Source organism: Lipotes vexillifer, unplaced genomic scaffold (genome assembly GCF_000442215.2).
Source record: "Lipotes vexillifer unplaced genomic scaffold, Lipotes_vexillifer_v1.1 scaffold618, whole genome shotgun sequence".
Classification (NCBI taxonomy): Eukaryota; Metazoa; Chordata; class Mammalia; order Artiodactyla; family Lipotidae; genus Lipotes; species Lipotes vexillifer.
This window is the reverse complement of record NW_006799025.1, coordinates 1,899,542-1,917,997: the sequence shown is the minus strand read 5'-3', so window position 1 is coordinate 1,917,997 and position 18,456 is coordinate 1,899,542. Positions and strand designations below refer to the sequence as shown.

Sequence of the window (18,456 nt, the reverse complement as noted above, 5' to 3'; positions counted from 1 at the left end):
CCACAGCATGGGGTGCCTCCATCAACCCCTTTCTATGTGTCACCAAAAATCCGTCCTGAGTCCCTGCCAAGGTATATTCTAAGTTTCTGGATGCTTAGAAAAAAGATGACTATAGCAGGTCTGATTATGTTAGTAATTGCTTGAACCTTGAAACTTGGTCTCAGCATAGAACTTTCTGGGACCGCCATTCATTTCATTCTCAGGTCATCAAGAAATATGTAACAGTGAGAATTTCTGAATTACTCTGAGGTAATGGCACTGCAGGTGTCTGACATTTCATGGAAATGCCCAGGTGGGTTATTCTGGACTTCCCTGTCTTGTATTTTATGGGCTTTTCCAAGAATATCGCAAAGTAAATGTCATGTATATTTCTGGCAATGCCTTCAAGTGGAAGCAAGGCAGTAGGACTCCGGACTTATTCACTGGCTCAAGTGAGGTTACTTGCAGAGCTGCGTGCTGATAACAGCCTCTGGCATGAGCAAGGAGAATGTGGAAAAGCAAGAGAAGGAAAGGAAAGAGGAAAAATAAGGAGGAGGAAGAAGAGGTTAGACATAAGGGGAGAACGAGAAGTGTCACACAGTCAGGGTTAGAGAACAAGACCCTTTCCCTGACAATTTCTAAACAGTCTTCCCTTCAATACATGAAGGGCCAATGTTTCAAATGGCATGAAAATAAAATTTAAGAAGATTCTTCTCTATGTTTTTGTAAAACAAGAGTAGCACTACGGGGCTTCCCTGGTGGCGCAGTGGTTGGGGGTCCGCCTGCCGATGCAGGGGACACAGGTTTGTGCCCCGGTCCGGGAAGATCCCACATGCCGCTGGCTGGGCCCGTGAGCCATGGCCGCTGAGCCTGCGCGTCCGGAGCCTGTGCTCCGCAACGGGAGAGGCCACAACAGCGAGAGGCCCGCGTACCGCAAAAAAATAAATAAATAAATAAAAGCCAGACATTTTCTTGATGAGCTATAATTTGCCCACTGATTATGGGAGAAGTGTTTTGATTTTCTTTCTTTAATTAAAAATAAATAAATAAATAAATAAATTTGGGGTTACTTAAGGTATGCATAGTGTGATGTTAGTTTCTTGTAAAGCAACAGCAATCCAGTCCCCTGCTCATTTTCATGAGATCCAACAGGAGTAGCATGAAACAATTTTATCTAGTTAAATGACCTCAAGCAGTATCTACTGGTGACTTATCAATCACTAATTATAGCTGAATATTAGAGTCAGAATGGATGGGAGAAAAGATCATCTAAAACCAGATAATAGGGGCTTCCCTGGTGGTGCAGTGGTTGAGAGTCCGCCTGCTGGTGCAGGGGACGCGGGTTCGTGCCCCGGTCCAGGAAGATCCCACATGCCACAGAGCGGCTGGGCCCGTGAGCCGTGGCCACTGGGCCTGGGCATCCGGAGCCTGTGCTCCGCAATGGGAGAGGCCACAACAGTGAGAGGCCCACGTACCGCAAAAATAAATAAATAAATAAATATATATATATAAATAAATAAAACCAGATAATACAAATGAAGGTAGCGTGCCTCATATAAATATGGGATTTCCCATGTTTCATAAACAGCATTTTCCAAGCATCTATGGGTGAATCATAATAAAACAGTCTGCTCTTTGGTTGGTATAACTTTTAAATGTAACTGGATTAGGTTACATTTATCTCTTATTGTTCAGGTAGTACTTATGCCAGAAAACAGAGTACTTGATTTGTGCTGGTTTTCACGGGTTAGAGTGGTAGGTGGATGAAGAAAGCTGAGATCTACAGAGAGCTTTTTATCCTTCCATCGAATGTTCAAAAATCTTTTAAGTCTCTTCAATCCTTTCCATACTATCAACCTAAACAGAAAACTTTTTAAACCTACAGCCACCTACCAAAGCCAGAACAATGTGCAAACAAATACAAGAGCTTAAGTACAAAAAAGAGTTAGGCTTGGCCCCTTCTAATTTCTGTTGCTTCCACTGAGACATGTCAAAAGGATTATGAATTCAGTATTAAAGAAATTTTAAGGCCAAATCATCTATCTTTAGCACCCAAAGTCAGAGATGTGCTCTTTCTCCTTATATTTTAGATCTTTGAAATAATTCCACTAGAACATAATTCAGTGACTCACAATAAAACCATTCAATTACATGGGGAGATTTCTCAATGCCAAGTTATTTGCAAATGATCAGGCATACATCTTGGTTAAATATTGAGACACTAAAGATGGAGTAGCCTTGAGCTGACTAAAATAAATAATGAGTGAGAAATACAAATGATTTATATCCACACTTCCAGTTTATTCAAAAAGTGCAAGTGTATTTAAAAAGCCATGGTTTCCCAGGAAGCCCTGGTACTGTGAATAAGGGTAGGCAGCTGCATGGCCATGAGTCTTGGCCTACACAACATATTTGGCATCCAGACCATAATAATCCTGTAGAGGTCCAAAAGAGTTCCAAATTAATAGAACACCCAGTGATGGTCTAGAACTAATCCAAATACCTCCCAACCCCAAGGCTTCCTAGAACTAGGCTTGGGTATGCAGCAACACTGTCCTCCATACTTTTATTCCTGTTGCATAGCTATATTCTTTTAATATTAAACTCCTTACAAAATAGTTAGCTAGAAGTAAAAACGAGTAGACTTGGGGAGTGTTTATTAGTGCTAAGTAATCTGGTCTAAGAATATTCATATGTTCTCAAGCCTATAAGCTACTCAGAGTCATCCAAAGATATAAGACCTATGAGTCTCCTGGTCTCTAGCCCACAAATGTAGCTTCACTGAGATGGAGTGCAAAGTTAGTTCTGAATTGGAGTCTGATCCAAAATGTTTATCTGCATATTTGTCTGTCTCTTTGTTAAACTCTAAATTCTTTGAAGAAATGAATTGTGTTTTCCTCATCTCTGTATTCCCAGTGACTGCCCCATAGGAGAACTCAAATATTTTGCAAAAGAATGAAGAAATAAACGAGCAAATTTCAATGAATGTCATAAAGACCAATGTAGCAGAGAAAACAAAATAGACTAATGAATAAGAACAGGAATTCATATCTCCCATCCCTCCAACAATGCCCCACAAAAGATCTAATCTCTTGCTGAAATCTCATAGACCAATGAATATTTTGAAATGCAAATAAAAATGGTAGCAAAATCCAGACCTGGTTGCTGAGACACTTAACTAGATATGGGGCTCCTTACCTGACTTCAGTTTCCTAATCCAGACTGGAATACAATACTAAAGTCCTTTTTGGCTCTGATACACTGATTCTATTAAGGACAGTAGTGACTAGGCACTGTGGATTACAAAAGCGTTAGAATTTTAGAACATAATTAGGCACTCTGACTCATGAAGATCCAGGTGAGGTACAGTAAACAGGGAGACAAAAATACCAAAAACACTACGGAGGAAGACAGGATATTCACTTGAATTACCTGGATTAACTGCAGTGACCAGGAGCCCAGAGGTTAAAACAGGAGGGGGTACCTCAAAGGAATTCTGACTCCTCTCTTCCACAAATGGCCTGGGTTCCTCAGCTTCCCACTTACTCTATGACCTCGGTGAGTAACTTAACCTGTCTGTGCCTCATCGGCAAAATGGGAATCATACTATCTACCTTTTAGAGCTATTGTGAAGTTTATTTGCGCTAGTAGGCATAAAGTGCTGAGCACTGCCTTGCATGCCAAAAATACTCAGTAAATGTTAAGGAAAAGGCTGCAAGCCTGCCCACTCCTCAAAGGTGAGCACAGGGGCTTCCCTAGTGGTGCAGTGGTTGAGAATCCTCCTGCCAGTGCAGGAGACACGGGCTCAAGCCCTGGTCCGGGAAGATCCCACATGCCGCGGAGCAACTAAGCTCATGCACCACAACTACTGAGCCTGCGTGCCACAACTACTGAAGCCCAAGTGCCCTAGAGCCCATGCTCTGCAACAAGAGAAGCCACCACAATGAGAAGCCTGTACATCACAACAAAGAGGAGCCCCTGCTCGCCGCAACTAGAGAAAGCCCGTGTGCAGCAACGAAGACCCAATGCAGCCAAAAATAAACTAATAAATAAATTTATTTTAAAAAAAGGTGAGCACAACCATCACCACTGACAGAAGACACCAACCACTTTCCCATACTCTGGGTCACACCCTGGGAAGGCCTTCACAATGGCTCCATATTAATCCCTCCCCCTTCTTATTTTTTTAGAAGCCCAGTAAGCCTTCTCTTTACCTTCACCCTTTAGGCATGAGTGTTCAAGAAAAATAAGTTATCATTTTAATACTGTATTTCACCAAATTTAAAACATGTTTTTTCACATTTTAGCATCCCCAAAATGGGGACGCATCTTATAATTGGTTGCACCTTAATTCTCTGAACACGGTAATAATGTTGTTGGTTATTTCCCATTCCAAATGTACAGCATTTCTGTGATTCCATGAATTCCATAGAATTTTTTTGTGGCCTCATCAAAGAAACTTGCCACTGTTTGTAATGTTATCTCTATGAGAAAATTAGAAAAAGAATATTTGGAAAAATGAAAACTTTTTTGTTAAATTGGCGTTGGTTACATACCAAAGATCACTTCCAAAGTCCTGAACCAAAATCTGCTAATGATTAAATAGAAGATTAGTTAGTAAAGGGGGAAAATTTTCAATTACAAATAAAGCAAAATTCTGATGACGCTGTCACCAGTAACAAATGAGACTGATAACAAATATGATTTTCTGGAGAGTGGGAAAGTCACTTGGGGACATTGGCTTAACCTTTGTCATCCTAGCTCATTTTGCAGAACGGCCACCAGGTTACATGGCTAGAAGGTAGTCTGGCCCTAGGTTCACTCAACTTTATAGCAAAAAAAAGGCGGGGGGGCTTCCCTGGTGACGCAGTGGTTGAGAGTCTGCCTTCCAATGCAAGGGACACGGGTTCGAGCCCTGGTCTGGGAAGATCCCACATGCCGCGGAGCAACTGGGCCCGTGAGCCACAACTACTGAGCCTGCACGTCTGGAGCCTGTGTTCTGCAACAAGAGAGGCCGAGGCAGTGAGAGGCCCGCGCACCGCGATGAAGAGTGGCCCCCGCTCGCCGCAACTAGAGAAAGCCCTCGCACAGAAACGAAGACCCAACACAGCCAAAAATAAATAAATAAATAAATAAATTTATTTTTAAAAAAAAGGGGGGGGGAGTTCAAGTTACAAAACACACACACACAGAAGCGTCCACACCAAGTGCCATGGGTTTCTTGGTTTTTTTTTTCTTCCAATATAAAGTATATGAAACCCACGTGTCAAAGTCAGTGATGGTTCGGTCCTGTGCATAGCTTAGGTCGGCGTAATAACAGCTACGCCTTTTCCACATTCTGATAGCTGACGACCCACAATATCAAAAAATGTTCATCTTTGTTAGAGTTACTAAACACACTCTCTCCCTCTCACCACACCCACTCCCGCTCTCCTAAAATCAGTGCCTAAAAAGCGTATTTCTTCCAGAAATAGACGGGCCATTTAGCCCCACTGAATTAAACAGGGTAGATAACTGCTTCTAACCGCGCCCCCTCCCCGCGCAAACGCTCACATTGGCCCGCACAGCCCCTGCGGGGTCTCCGCAGTTCAGATGCGTCGAAAGAAATCGGGGTGGGGGGGACCGGGGGGCGCGGGGAGGCCCCCCTCTCCGTCAACCACCTCCCACAGCTGCCTATCTAAATAAACACACAGTCCAAGAATTAACAGAGGGTTTGCTCTACTGCTTCAATACCAATGCTTTACTCCCCAGCAACCGCTCCCCACCTCAGCCCTCGCCAAGAAAGAAATCCGAATTGCCATCCCCTGCCTTCTCCTTCCTATACAGAAACTCTGGAGCCGCGCCCCCTGCGCCCCACCTCCCAGCCCTCGCGTGCAGAGAAACGCTAGGCGGGGAGGCCTGGCGAGGAGGCCCAAACGCTCGCCACCCTCTTCCGTACGCTCGTCCCGGCAAAGGCCGGAGTCCGCAGAGCTCCCGGGTCCCCAGCGGCGCGGGGAGGAAGAGGCAGAGCTCGCCCGCACCGCCCGGCGGACTGGCAGAGCCCCGCCGGCGATCTCCAAATCCTTCTCCCAGGCTGAGCCCACCGCCCATCTGCTCAGCCCACTCCGGGAACCCTCCCCCCGCTCACCTCGTCCGGTCCCCGCCGCCTCTGCGCTCCCGGGTCCAGGCAGAGTAGGATCCGAATTCCCAGCAGAAATTGGGATGGGGGCCTTGAGGAGGAGGTGTTTGCTCAACTTCTTCGGAAGTCATGCCTCTTCCTCCGCAGCCAATCAGCGCCCGCCCTGAGGGAACAACCTTCTCCTCCACCAATCGGCGGCGCTGCCAGGTGCTAGGTCATGCCCTGCCCCTGCTCCTCCCCGAAAATCCTCCTGCCTTTTAGATCTCTGACCTACGTCCTTAGCTGGGGGCGTCACGTCCTTCCAGGACTGTTATTGACCAAGTTTGTAACTGTCCATAGCAGGAGACAGGCGGAGACGAAGAACGAAAATAGTCCGGACATTACATGCTCAACAGATGCGTGTATCTCCTGGGAAAAAAGTTTCCGTTTCATGTATATCACGCTTCCTTAGCGATATGCACTTCTCAAAGCATTTTCACAGCCTCATAACAAGACTGTGAAGCCAGATGACAGTTCTTAAGGCCATTTTAGAGTCCAGCAAACTGAGACTGAGAAATTAAGTGTTGTGTATCCACATCCAATGAATATTAATGTTCATTAATGAATTTACTAATTTGAATAATGAATTTTCATTTTTCTGAATAGTGTGTAGCCCCAGAGGCTTTTTGCTCAAGTCAATGAGATGATCAGAGTCGTGCGCTTAAGGGAATATGGTCTAGATAGTGTATAGAAGGGGGTCAAGTAAAAGTGATAGTAAAGGGATTTAAAAGGACAGAGTCAACACCACCGGTAAGACTAACAGGCTAGAGGAAGAACTGAAACAAATTTGGTGTTTCAGGCTTGGCTAAGTGGTGATTAGGAAGTTGGTGATATCAAGAACAGTGCAGTAAAACACAGCAAGAAGGGAAGGCTTTAGAGGAGTGATTAGGAATATGATTTGGCATGTGTAAAGCTAAAGATACAGAGGAAAACCCCAGCTTCCAGAGAAGCTTCTAATTTTCTCTGTAATTGGAGATATGAGTGGAGTTTATAAAAATGTTCTAGGTTCAAGATCGTTGACATGAGCATTTAATAGTTAAACACATCTGTGGCAGTATGAGAAAAGTATGTGTTAGAGAAAGTTACAAAAACAGAAAGGAATATTACCCTCTGGCCATTGACTCCCTAGGAAGCCCACAGATGGACTTCAAGTGTTTTTCATGCCTCTAGTGCTGAGGCTAGTCTTCAAAAATGCATTTCCCCCGACCCCCTAGGGCCATTTAGCCAGGACTTTTAAAGAACATTGGACTTTGTCACATATGCATGAATTCTTAATATTCATTGGATGTGGATACAGTACGTTTACATCTCAGTCTCAGTTTGCTGGACTCTAAAACTGTTCTAAGAACTGTCATCTGGCTTCACGGACTTGTTATGAGGCTGTGAAAACACTTTGAAAATTGCATATCACTAAACAAGTGTGATAGCCGTGAACTCAAAACTTTTTTCCAGGAGATACACACATCTGTTTAGCGTGTCATGCCTAGACTGTTTAGCCCAAAGTCTTTCACACAATGTGTGAGTTCCTTCAAGATATGGCCAAAATCAGCCATCTCAGCTTTATTTCGACAGGCAGCACCAGCCTGAAAAGAACAGTGAACCACAATCTGTGCTTTGTTACCTCCTAGGGATTAAGAGCCTAGATCAGAATCCTTACTTTCCCCCCTCAAGGTAGAAATCGTGGACAAGTTCCTCAGTTTTCAAAAAGGCCTTGGTTTCCTTACCTGCTACTAGGAAAGCAATAGGAACTACTTCATGGGGTCATTATGAGGATAAAGCAAGATGATGGCCAAAGTGCTCTGCCAAGTATTCAGCTAGAGAAACAGGCAATTATTCTTCATTTTCCCAGAATCTCATGCTGTTTACTTATCTGTGGTTCTCTGTAATTCCAACGGGGTAAATTAGGAGACATTAAGAGAGTGGGTACAGGGATAAAGAAGGGCAACAAAAGATGGTGATGCACCCCAGGGCTAGCAACAGTGAGAATACCTGGAGACCTTGATAGGGCCAGGGGAAGAGACAGTTACCAGAACTCAGGAAGAGCTCTAGCTGTGGTGTAGCTGAAGCTATAGGAGAGCCACTTGACAGTGATGACTTTTGACAGGCATGGAGATGCCTAAGGAATCAATAACCCTGCCCAGAGAGGGAGTTACCTAAGGCAGAGGTCAATAAACTTTATTCTGTAAAGGACAGAAAATTAATATTTTAGACTTTGCAGACCATTACGTCTGTGTCACAGTTACCCAACTCTGACATTTGGAGAGTAAAAGCAGCCATAGACAATACTTAAATGGATGGGCATGGCTGTGTGCCAATAAAACTTTATTTATAGAAATAAATTGCAGGCTAGATTTGGATCGAGGGTCACAGTTTGCAGATGCCCCGCCTATGAAATGAATAACACTACTTTCCTCTCCTGCCCTCCCCTCTCCTGCTAGTGCCTTCTACAGATTGAGCCCAAGGAAAGCCTGAGGCTTGGTACAGTCCATAAAGGTCAGTCCCTCAAGGACAGAGCAGGTACAGAAAGGGGCAGAAGTTCTACAAGGTTCAAAGGAACGTATTCAGCACAAAAGGTATTCAGCAAATGCTTGTTTAAATGAATGATTGGTCACTGTGAATTACTCTGCAAATGGTTGAACACTCATAGGAAAACTATCAAAATTACATCCCTTAATGGGCAAAGCCAGGAAAGGGTCCTGGATTATGGTGACTCCACCAAGAGACTGGGATGCTCCGTTAGGCTCTCTTGCTTTATTTTGAAATCCCATGCACTTCTGACCTGCCGATGAAACATTAACCTGGCAAAGAGAATCCTTCCTTTGAATTCCAAACTACCGCTCAAATGCTTATGGTGTTCAAGAATTTTGCAAAATATGCACATTAGAAAACCTGTTCCTTAAAATGGGGGATTCAAATGTTTTTCATCGTAGTGACATTTGTTGTAATAAGTGTGACAGTTCTCAGAAATTTCTTCACAACGAAAAGAGACAACAGATGCAAGAAAAACAAGTCTTGGATATACCCCAAGTGCTTCCACAGTCAACTTTGGCAGTCAACCCCTCAGACTCCTTCAATATAGGAAAATTCTTCTTCCACCTATGTGGGGTGCTGAGTCAACACTCCTGAAATTGGAAAGTTGATTCTAGGCCACTCAAGCTGCCTCTCTTTCTCCCACATTCTTTGGCTTTCTCTCTTCCCTCGTTGTTCCTTACTTTGGTTTTGTTCTTCCTGAGAGGCTATGAGGGTAGTAGTCAGGCATGTGAGCACTGGAGTGAGCCAGACCTAGACTTAATCCCTCCTTTGCCAACTCCCTAGTAAGTCATTTTCCCCCACCAGGACATTGGCAAACATCATAATGTTCTCAAGAAGATTAAGTGACGCACATTCGCAGGATACGGGAGCTATTATTGGGGTTTACTGTTTTACTCTGTCTCCTCCTCCCCTCGCCTTTCTTTGTATGCAGAACCCATTTTTAATCTTAAGTGAACTTTGCCATAAAGAGAAAAAAGGTGGGCATTTGTTCTATTTTTTAAATTAATTAATTAATTTGGCTGCTTTGGGTCTTCGTTGCTGTGCGCAGGCTTTCTCTAGTTGCGGCGAGCAGGGGCTACTCTTCGTTGCGGTGCGCCGGCTTCTCATTGCGGTGGCTTCCCTTGTTGCAGAGCACGGGCTCTAGGTGCGCGGGCTTCAGTAGTTGCACCACATGGGCTCAGCAGTTGTGGCTCGTGGGATCTAGAGCGCAGGCTCAGGAGTTGTGGCGCATGGGCTTACTTGCTCCGCGGCATGTGGGATCTTCCTGGACCAGGGATCGAACCTGTGTCCACTGTGTCGGCAGGCGGATTCTTAACCACTGCGCCACCAGGGAAGTCCCAAGAGGTGGACATTTGTTCTCTTGATCTCTCAAGACTTTACATCTCTCACATGAACGGCAAATTTCACAATATCACCTATATCAGCCCACCCTAATAAAATATTTGATTATTATGAATAGAACTTTCTTACAGACAGGAAGTACAAAGTCATATGTTGTATAAAATAAGAAGTAGTTTAGGAAAGAAAAGTTTCTAAATGACAATTACTATTGTTGCCTGACTCCCAAATTATCTTGGGAATGAAACATACCTTCGTTACCATCAAGGAATTTAAAAATCTGATTAGGTAAGATAAGAGCAGGAACCACCCACAGAAAAATCACAATTCCTGCAAACAGATTCTGGGTGGAGATAGTGATGTCCTGGGGGATTGTATTTTCCCCCCACCCTTAGAAGAAAGAAGCAGAGAAAACTAATTTTTAGTTCACCTCATCTACCATTACCCGTCCTTAGGGAGCCTTCCTGAAAAAAAATTTTAAGAAAATCCCAAGCCCCCTGGCATTTCCAGGGTCAACATTTGTTGGTTTCACAAAGTCCCCAAGCGTCCATGGCCTCCCTCGAGAGTTACTTATGCAAGCATAACTCACTGGACAGGTTTGCTGTCCATCATCACCTGCTTAGTAACTGTTATTGTAAGCCTACCAGGACTTCTAAATTTTCAGTTACACATCAATGCATTTTATAGATTGAGTGACAATTATATGCCATGACAATACAAGCAAATCTGGGGGATGCAGATTGTGGAATATATCTCCCTGACCAATAATGGATCTAATATATTCAGATCGAGGAAGAAAATATAGAGTTCCTCCTCTCAGCCTCATTTGCATGAAAATCTCAAAAGAGAAGATGTCTTAAAGGACTGAGAAAAGATTGGAGAGAGGAGGGAGGAAGTATTTAAAGCAAAAATAAAATACAAGTGTAGTTCTTCTGGAGTAATTGCAAGTGTAATTGAGCTGGAGACAACCAGCAGGCCAGGCGGAGGAGGTAGGAGAGTCAGGACTTTCTCACTCTAGTCCTAGTCTGGGTTAGGAACTGAACGAAACCAGTCTTTTACTGTTGTCATCTCACTATAGAGATAGGAAGGAGAAAAGAATATAAGAATTGTTTTTTGCAGTGTAAGAAGTAGGGGCTAGGAAAAATAATCTCAGCATAAATAGACAAGGTCTCATCAGGAAGCAGGAAGTCAAGTAGAGAAGGTATCCCTGACATTGAACCGACTCTCATGATCACTGCCGTCTGTATAGCTCCTCGGAAACAAAGGTAATAGAATTGGAAAGGAAGAGAGAAAGAATGTCAAAGGAAGACGTTCTCACTGAACGGTGTAATAATATGGACATTGCCCATGACAGGCACAGGCTTGTCTGGCATTATTATTTATCATTATTGAACGACTCCCACCCCCCTAAAACAAAACAAAGGCAAAAGCCTGAAAGATAAGAATTTACTCCGTAAAGAGAGTACTGCCTGGGCCTATATACACAGGTTAACTCCAAATATTTGTTAGCTATTTTATAAACATAGTTTAAACACTTTCTTTCTGACACTGTAAGATGCTGCAGGCTCATCTTGTATATTTCCCACCCGGGCCCTGGGATCATTTCCCTACCCTAAGAAGCTAAATGCCTACAATGCCAAGGATGTGTTGAGACAAACACCACAACGATGAATAAACTCTTAGGAGTCCAAGACTTGTGCTCTGTCTTTGGAATCTCAGGTGTCCCCTACCCGCCCTACACCCACTGGGCCCTGAGGAATCTGTGTAATTTTGTGAAAGTAATAGATTTAGACCATGGATGAAACAGGCAACTGAAAAAAAGAATAAAATGAGGAAGAGTGGAGAAAACAAGGATAAAGAATGAAGTGAGTGGAAGGTGAGAGGCCAGCAGCAGCAGAAGGATTACAGCAAAGTTTACTCACTGCATGCAAGTCCCATGAGAAGGAGACAGGAGGATGAGCTGCCACAGAGGACACAAAAGAGTTTCAGAAAGGACAAATATGTCAAAGGTTTGGGGAATAACACCCACATCTCAGAACACCTCTATTGAATTTTAAGAAGGAATTAAGTTCAAGAAATCTTTTCCTGCTAGAAACCACTTCTGCTTCTTCCCCTCTCTTTCTTGGGCACAGGCTGCCTTGCCTGCTTACATCTTCGGCTTCTTGTCAGCGTCTTGGCTGCCGTGAAAGCTCCATGGCTGGTGGGAGCCTGGCTGTGCCATCTGCTGAGCCCACAACAGCGAAATACCATCTCCCTTGTCAGGAAGGGAACTGTGTTCCTACCACATAATGGAATTCAGTGGCCTTTGTAATGGGTTGAATGATGTCCCCCAAAATTCACGTCCACCCAGAACCTTGAAATGTGACCTTATTTGGAGGTAGAGTCTTTGCAGGTATAACGAAGGAAAGAATCAAGTTGAGATCATATTTGTTTCAGGTGGGATTAAACTCACTGTAAGTGTCTTTAAAAGAAAAAGACACGTGAAGGGTAGAAGCCCAAGACAGAAGCAAAGATGGAGTTATGCTGCCACAAGACAAGGAACCCCAGAAGCCACCAGGAACTTGAAGAAGCAAGGAAGGATTCTCCCTGTAGCGCCTACGGAGGGGCCATGGCCCTGCCAACACTTTGATATCGGACTTCTGGCCTCCAGGACAACGAAACAATACATTTCTGTTGCTCTAAGCCCCCCAGTCATTGGCACTTTGTTATGGAAGCCCTTAGGAACAGCCTTAATTCACCAAAGAGCTAGATTGCCCCCCAGTGTTGTGGTGATTGCCCATGTATCACTGTCTTAGGACGCGAAACAAAATAAAATCACGCAATGAATAAAGAAGGTAGAAATATACCGTAACTGCATAGGCGGGGATTCAAAGTCAAGGTCACTTCTTTAGATTGATCTTCCAAAGACTGTTTGCTCTAAAGGTCTAAAGAAAATGAAGCTGAGCTACAGCTTCACTGCGAGCTCTAAAATCAATTTGAAATACAGGTACAACTGAAGCTGGTTGATTCTACTTTTAAAAGACCTATGCCTATGGATTTTGGAGAAACACCCTTATGCCTGCAGTTTCTACAGACTCATTTAGCAAGAGTACTTTATTTACAAAAATGCCTATATGAAAAGAGAATGGTGGAAACAAACATTTTTTTTTTTTTTTTTTTTGTGGTACGTGGTCCTCTCACTGTTGTGGCCTCTCCCGTTGCGGAGCACAGGCTCCAGATGTGCAGGCTCAGCGGCCATGGCTTACGGGCCCAGCCACTCCGCGGCATGTGGGATCTTCCCGGACCGGGGCACGAACCCGCGTCCCCTGCATCGGCAGGCGGACTCTCAACCACTGCGCCACCAGGGAAGCCCCAAACATTTTTAATCACTTCATCTCAGACAAGTTTTCTGCAACCCATGCTTCTTCATTAGGTAGACTGATAAAAAGCATATCAGAGAATTGGTGAATACTATCTTGAAAATGGTATTATTGTTCTTATTATACGTGGTACACTGGGCACACTAATCTGACAATGTGAGAAAAAAGAAAAGTTTCACCCTCAGGTGAAACAGATGACCAGCACCAAAAAGGAGAGAAGAGAGGCCAACTTTAGAAATTGTTTTTAATTGAATCGCTGAAGGTACTAAGGAATTTTCCAGGTCTCTTTCAGGAGATCCTGTTGTCCTCTCAAGATCTCTATGGGATACAATAATGTAGACAAACTGTAACTTAATTGCTTGTTTTCTGCCTGAAGCAATGATATGGTAACCCCAGAGCTGTGAGATGCATGGAATCGAAAAAAAAGGTGAACAGAGTCTTACCCATGAAGGAGAATCCTCTGGTCAGGCCAGCAGTGTCCATATCCCTGCGTTAGAGACACAGGAGAAGATCCAGATTTGGGGGAGCCCGAGATATCAGCTGTTGGACTTCCTTCAATAAAAAGGACAAAATTATAAATTCAAAATTAAGTACAAGAATAAATTCTTATTTATACTAAGAACAGAATTCACGATGGATTATTAGAGGCTTGAAAATTCAGGTCCCATTCTTCTGAGATGTCTTTAGGCAATTTACTAAAAATGTTTACAGAGAAATACTTCCTGGTTGCAAGTCTGGCTTCCCCTCTCTACCTAGAATACTCTACAGTTCCCAGTCACGCCCAGCACTCACAGGACTCAGGTAAGGGAGGGGCCGAAGCTGAAACCTGTTTACTTTATGCTACATCCAATTCTGCAGAGAGGGTTGTGTCCAGCTGTAACAGAGATTTCCCTGTCCAGGACAGAATGTACTGTCAAGCAGTGACATGAATTTCTTATCAAATATTAATAATAAATTGACATTTTGGCTTTTGAGTTCAACCTGCATGAATCAGTCCCTAAGAACCCAAAGTGCTGATAACAATGAGGGAGCTTGAATGTGGAGACTCTAGCAAATAACGTCATCCTGAGAATCCTTGGCTGAACAACTAGTCACACTGTGTCTTTGACATCTCCAAGAAGGACCACTAGCTCCATAAATACACTTAGCAAGAAATACTAGACTCTTCGCCTTCCTGGACACACACACACACACACACACACACACACACACACACACACCACGAGATACAGCTCACTCCATTCTTTAAGGATCAATTTTGATCTCAGTTTAAGAAGAATTTATATCTACTGCAGCAGTGCTCAACCTTGGCTGTTCATCAGATTTACAAGTAAGAAAATACTCTAGTAAGAATGTATGCAGGGCTTCCCTTCCCTGGTGGTGCAGTGCAGGGGACACAGGTTCGAGCCCTGGGCCAGGAAGATCCCACATGCTCCAGAGCAACTAAGCCCGTGCGCCACAACTACTGAGCCTGCGCTCTAGAGCCCGCAAACCACAACAACTGAGCCTGCATGCCACAACTAGTGAAGCCCACGTACCACAACTACTGAAGCTCATGCGCCTAGAGCCCGTGCTCCACAACAAGAGAAGCCACCGCAATGAGAAGCCTGCACACTGCAAAGAGGAGTAGACCCCGCTCGCTGCATCTAGAGAAAGCCCACACACAGCAACGAAGACCCAATGCAGCCAAAATAAATTAAATAAATAAATAAATTTATTTTTAAAAAAAAAGAATGTATACAAAATAAATTAAAAAAAAAAAAAAAGAATGACCAACTCCAATGGACCAAGGGATAAACAAATGCCTTAATTAAAAAGAGCCACATCATGTTTCCCTGAGTCAAGGTGGTAGCAATGCTGGTCATGAAATGCGGAGTGGAGGAGTGTTGTGCTTTACAGAAGATAATGAATAAAGTTTCATGCATATTTGGTGTGAGGTACCTACAGCATATACCGAGGTAAAGATGTTTAGTAACCATGTACTACAATTACATTCACACATGTCTTCAGCTCCTGGTAAGTTGTGATCCCCATGAAGCCAGATAATAGATCTTATTCACATTTATATCCTTGGTATACAACCCAGGACCTACGGTATAAATGGAGTTCAATACGCATTTGGTGAGTGGATGAACAAACAAACTACTATATGAAGTAAATGAACCAGTGTTTGATAATCTGTTCCGGAACTGAGTCATCGAGACTGAAGCTTTTCTGTACACTTGCCAAGTCCCAAAGAAAGATGAAAATTCTGGTGCCTGAAGCCCTGACACCTGAAAATCCTGATTCCCTTATTTTGTCCACTTGGCTAGCGGGTTCTCCCAAAGACTACCTTCTCTTGGATTCTTGGCTCCCTTACCCTTCATGCTTAGCAATTCACACCACTACTCCTTGCTATGACTGTGTAATGCTGATTGCTCATCTAGAATACCGTTATCTGTGCCCATATTCTCTGTACTCTCTACTCTGCCTTCCTAGCTGCATTTTCTCCACTACTTGGAGCTGCATCCCACTACCAATGGCTGTCCTTACCTAGACCCTCTCAATGTGTCCTTCCTTCCGTGGTGTATCAATGTACTAGCAGGAAAGAAATGGCAAACACAAAGGCTGTAACTGAGAGAGTTCCATGAAAGCGGTATGGGCAAGTCTTGGTGAAACACTCAGGGATCAGCAAGAGTGGGAAATCATTGCTACTTCACAACTGAAGGCACAAGAATGGGAAATAGTGTTTCCAGAGGCTAGAAAACGTTTGGAGCCATAGAAGAGGAACTGAAGGACAGAAGCTCTAACTATAGAACACAGCCACTGCCAAAAGTGTGGCCAAGCAAATGTAAGAGTGCAGAGGGAATAAATAACCCAACATGCTTCTCCTTTCATCTGCCAATACCCTGCCACTGTCTCCCTTTGGCCAAACCCAGCTGGAAGCCAAAGGGCAAGGGCAGCCTGGTAATGTAATCCATAGAGGTCAGTGTCTGACGCACAGAAGGTAAAGGGCATGGTATGGATCAAGGTATGAGGTGGGGGTAGGCAAACAGAGAATAACCTATACAGTCCATTCCTTTTGCTACTCAGCCTTTACTCTTGACCTCTGCCTAGATGAAGAACTTGTGACCCCCATACAGGAGAAACACAAAATATCATCAGTCATAGCGTCATTGTTGAGTGATGTCAGTTCTGTCAGACTTCCCACCACTGGAATCTAAACTGTGATGTTAGCCACCATTAGCACTCTTCATAAAATGTAAGAAGGAAAGGGGGGAGACAATTAATTTAAAACTGCTGCAAAGCTTTTTGTAGTTGGTTATGAGATCTAAACTGATAACAATAGCTTCCGTGTTTTAGCACTCATTCCCTTACTCTCTACCAGCATCTTGGCTGAACAGAATTCTTTATCTAGTAGGGTTACCTAAACATTCTTGCCTGCAAAATCTGAGTCCTTGGTGTTTCTGATTTATTGAGCTATTGGAGTTTTCCACTGACTAGTGTTTTGAACTGGGAATTCTAGGCTTTAGGTTTATCTTTTATGTACACTCTCCAGAGTAGACACAGTGTCCAGTCCATTCCTCAATCCACCCCATGGTTGCCACAGCAACTAAGTGAAAGACTATTTGATCCCTCACTACTTTGTTCTCTCCCTCTAACTCCATCACATGCCGCCTTTAATGATAATCTGAGTAATGTGATATTATTACATCTCATTTCCTCCCAACAAGGAGGGTATCTATGCATTCAAATACGTGAGCATCACAACCTGAGCATCCCATTTTGAGGATCACGTCTGAGACCAGTATCAGCCAGGGTCACAGCAGGAAAACAGATAGCTCACTCAGAGTCCCTTGGCATAGTTTTCTTCCCATGCTCCAAACTTTGGCCAGAGTATCTCATCAACCCAACTCGACAGGAAATCTTAGGGCAAACCCTAGGGTTGCAATCCACAGAAGTCAACCTCCTGGTGTGGCACAGAACAAGTTAGAAACCTGGGGGATGGATGTGACGTAGCACTCAGATAATAATCAGCATACTTGGTCACACTGCCATCTTTTAAAAAACAACTTGTTTTTTAAGTTATAACTCCTGAATTATAACAGTTAAGGTTGAGAAGGTTTTTAAATCTTCTTTACAGAGCAAACATATCAATATTTATCCCTCTAAATCAATTAACATAAAAGACTAAATGAACATGTGTATGTAAGTCTCTCTGTTCTAGAGGCCTGGGACACCACTATCTAAATCTGCTTCTCAATGGAAAGATTACTCGGCAAATGCCAACACGCCTTATAATTATTTTACTTTGATTATGTTTTCCTTCTGAGGTTTAATGAGTCTGAATAACTTGCTGATGCAATTTTGTTACAATGGAAGTTATCAGTTTTAGAAATAATTTATTATCAATTATATTTGATATAATTACAACTAGAACTATTCTTCAATAATACTCTACATGTTTGCTAATGTCATTTGGAGCAAACAAAATTACCAGAGCATATCTGGACTTCTTCTTTATCTCCTGGCACTAACGGATACTCAACTCTTATCCTTATAATAGTCAATGTCAGTTCCAAGGACCGTTGACTCTTATAATAGTCAACGGTCCTTGGAACTGACATTCTTCTCTTTGTTGAATTTTTGTGACCTGTTATGATGGCTTGTAAAACTGGGAATGATAGGTGTGGGTTATCCATGTAAATAACGTTCAAATACAGTGTAATGTAAACACTAAGTAATATTTACGGATGCTAATGTGTTTCAGTTGGAGAACTTACAGAGCTCTGCTACTGATGGATGGAAATTCAGTTTAACAGCACTGATTATACTTAGCCTTGAAATGGAGTGGAGAAGTGGGAAGTGGAAAGCTTGGGAAGAGTAACGTTTGGAAAGGAATAGGAGAAGTGATTGAAGGAGATGAAGAATCACCAAGATAAGATCTTATTGAGACTCAGCATCCTGGCTGAAGAGCCACCATTTCCACTGAAATGATTTTATCTGGATAATCAAATGTGGACTTTGGTTAACCACAGGATCTGCCTCTCCAGACTCAGACGTAATGGAGAATATGTAGATTTGTAGAAATATCCCAATATAAAATCCTAG

At 43.3% G+C, this 18,456-nt stretch overlaps 1 protein-coding gene across 1 annotated transcript in view; it reads right to left on the bottom strand.

The window, feature by feature from the left end:
* Window positions 1-6,169, bottom strand: part of AASS (aminoadipate-semialdehyde synthase) — a 67,327-nt gene extending 61,158 nt beyond the window's left edge. The window contains exon 1 of the mRNA XM_007471297.1: window positions 6,107-6,169. The gene's annotated coding sequence lies outside the window, so the exon portion shown is untranslated. The remainder of the gene's footprint in view (window positions 1-6,106) is intronic.
* Window positions 6,170-18,456: the final 12,287 nt, after the last annotated feature.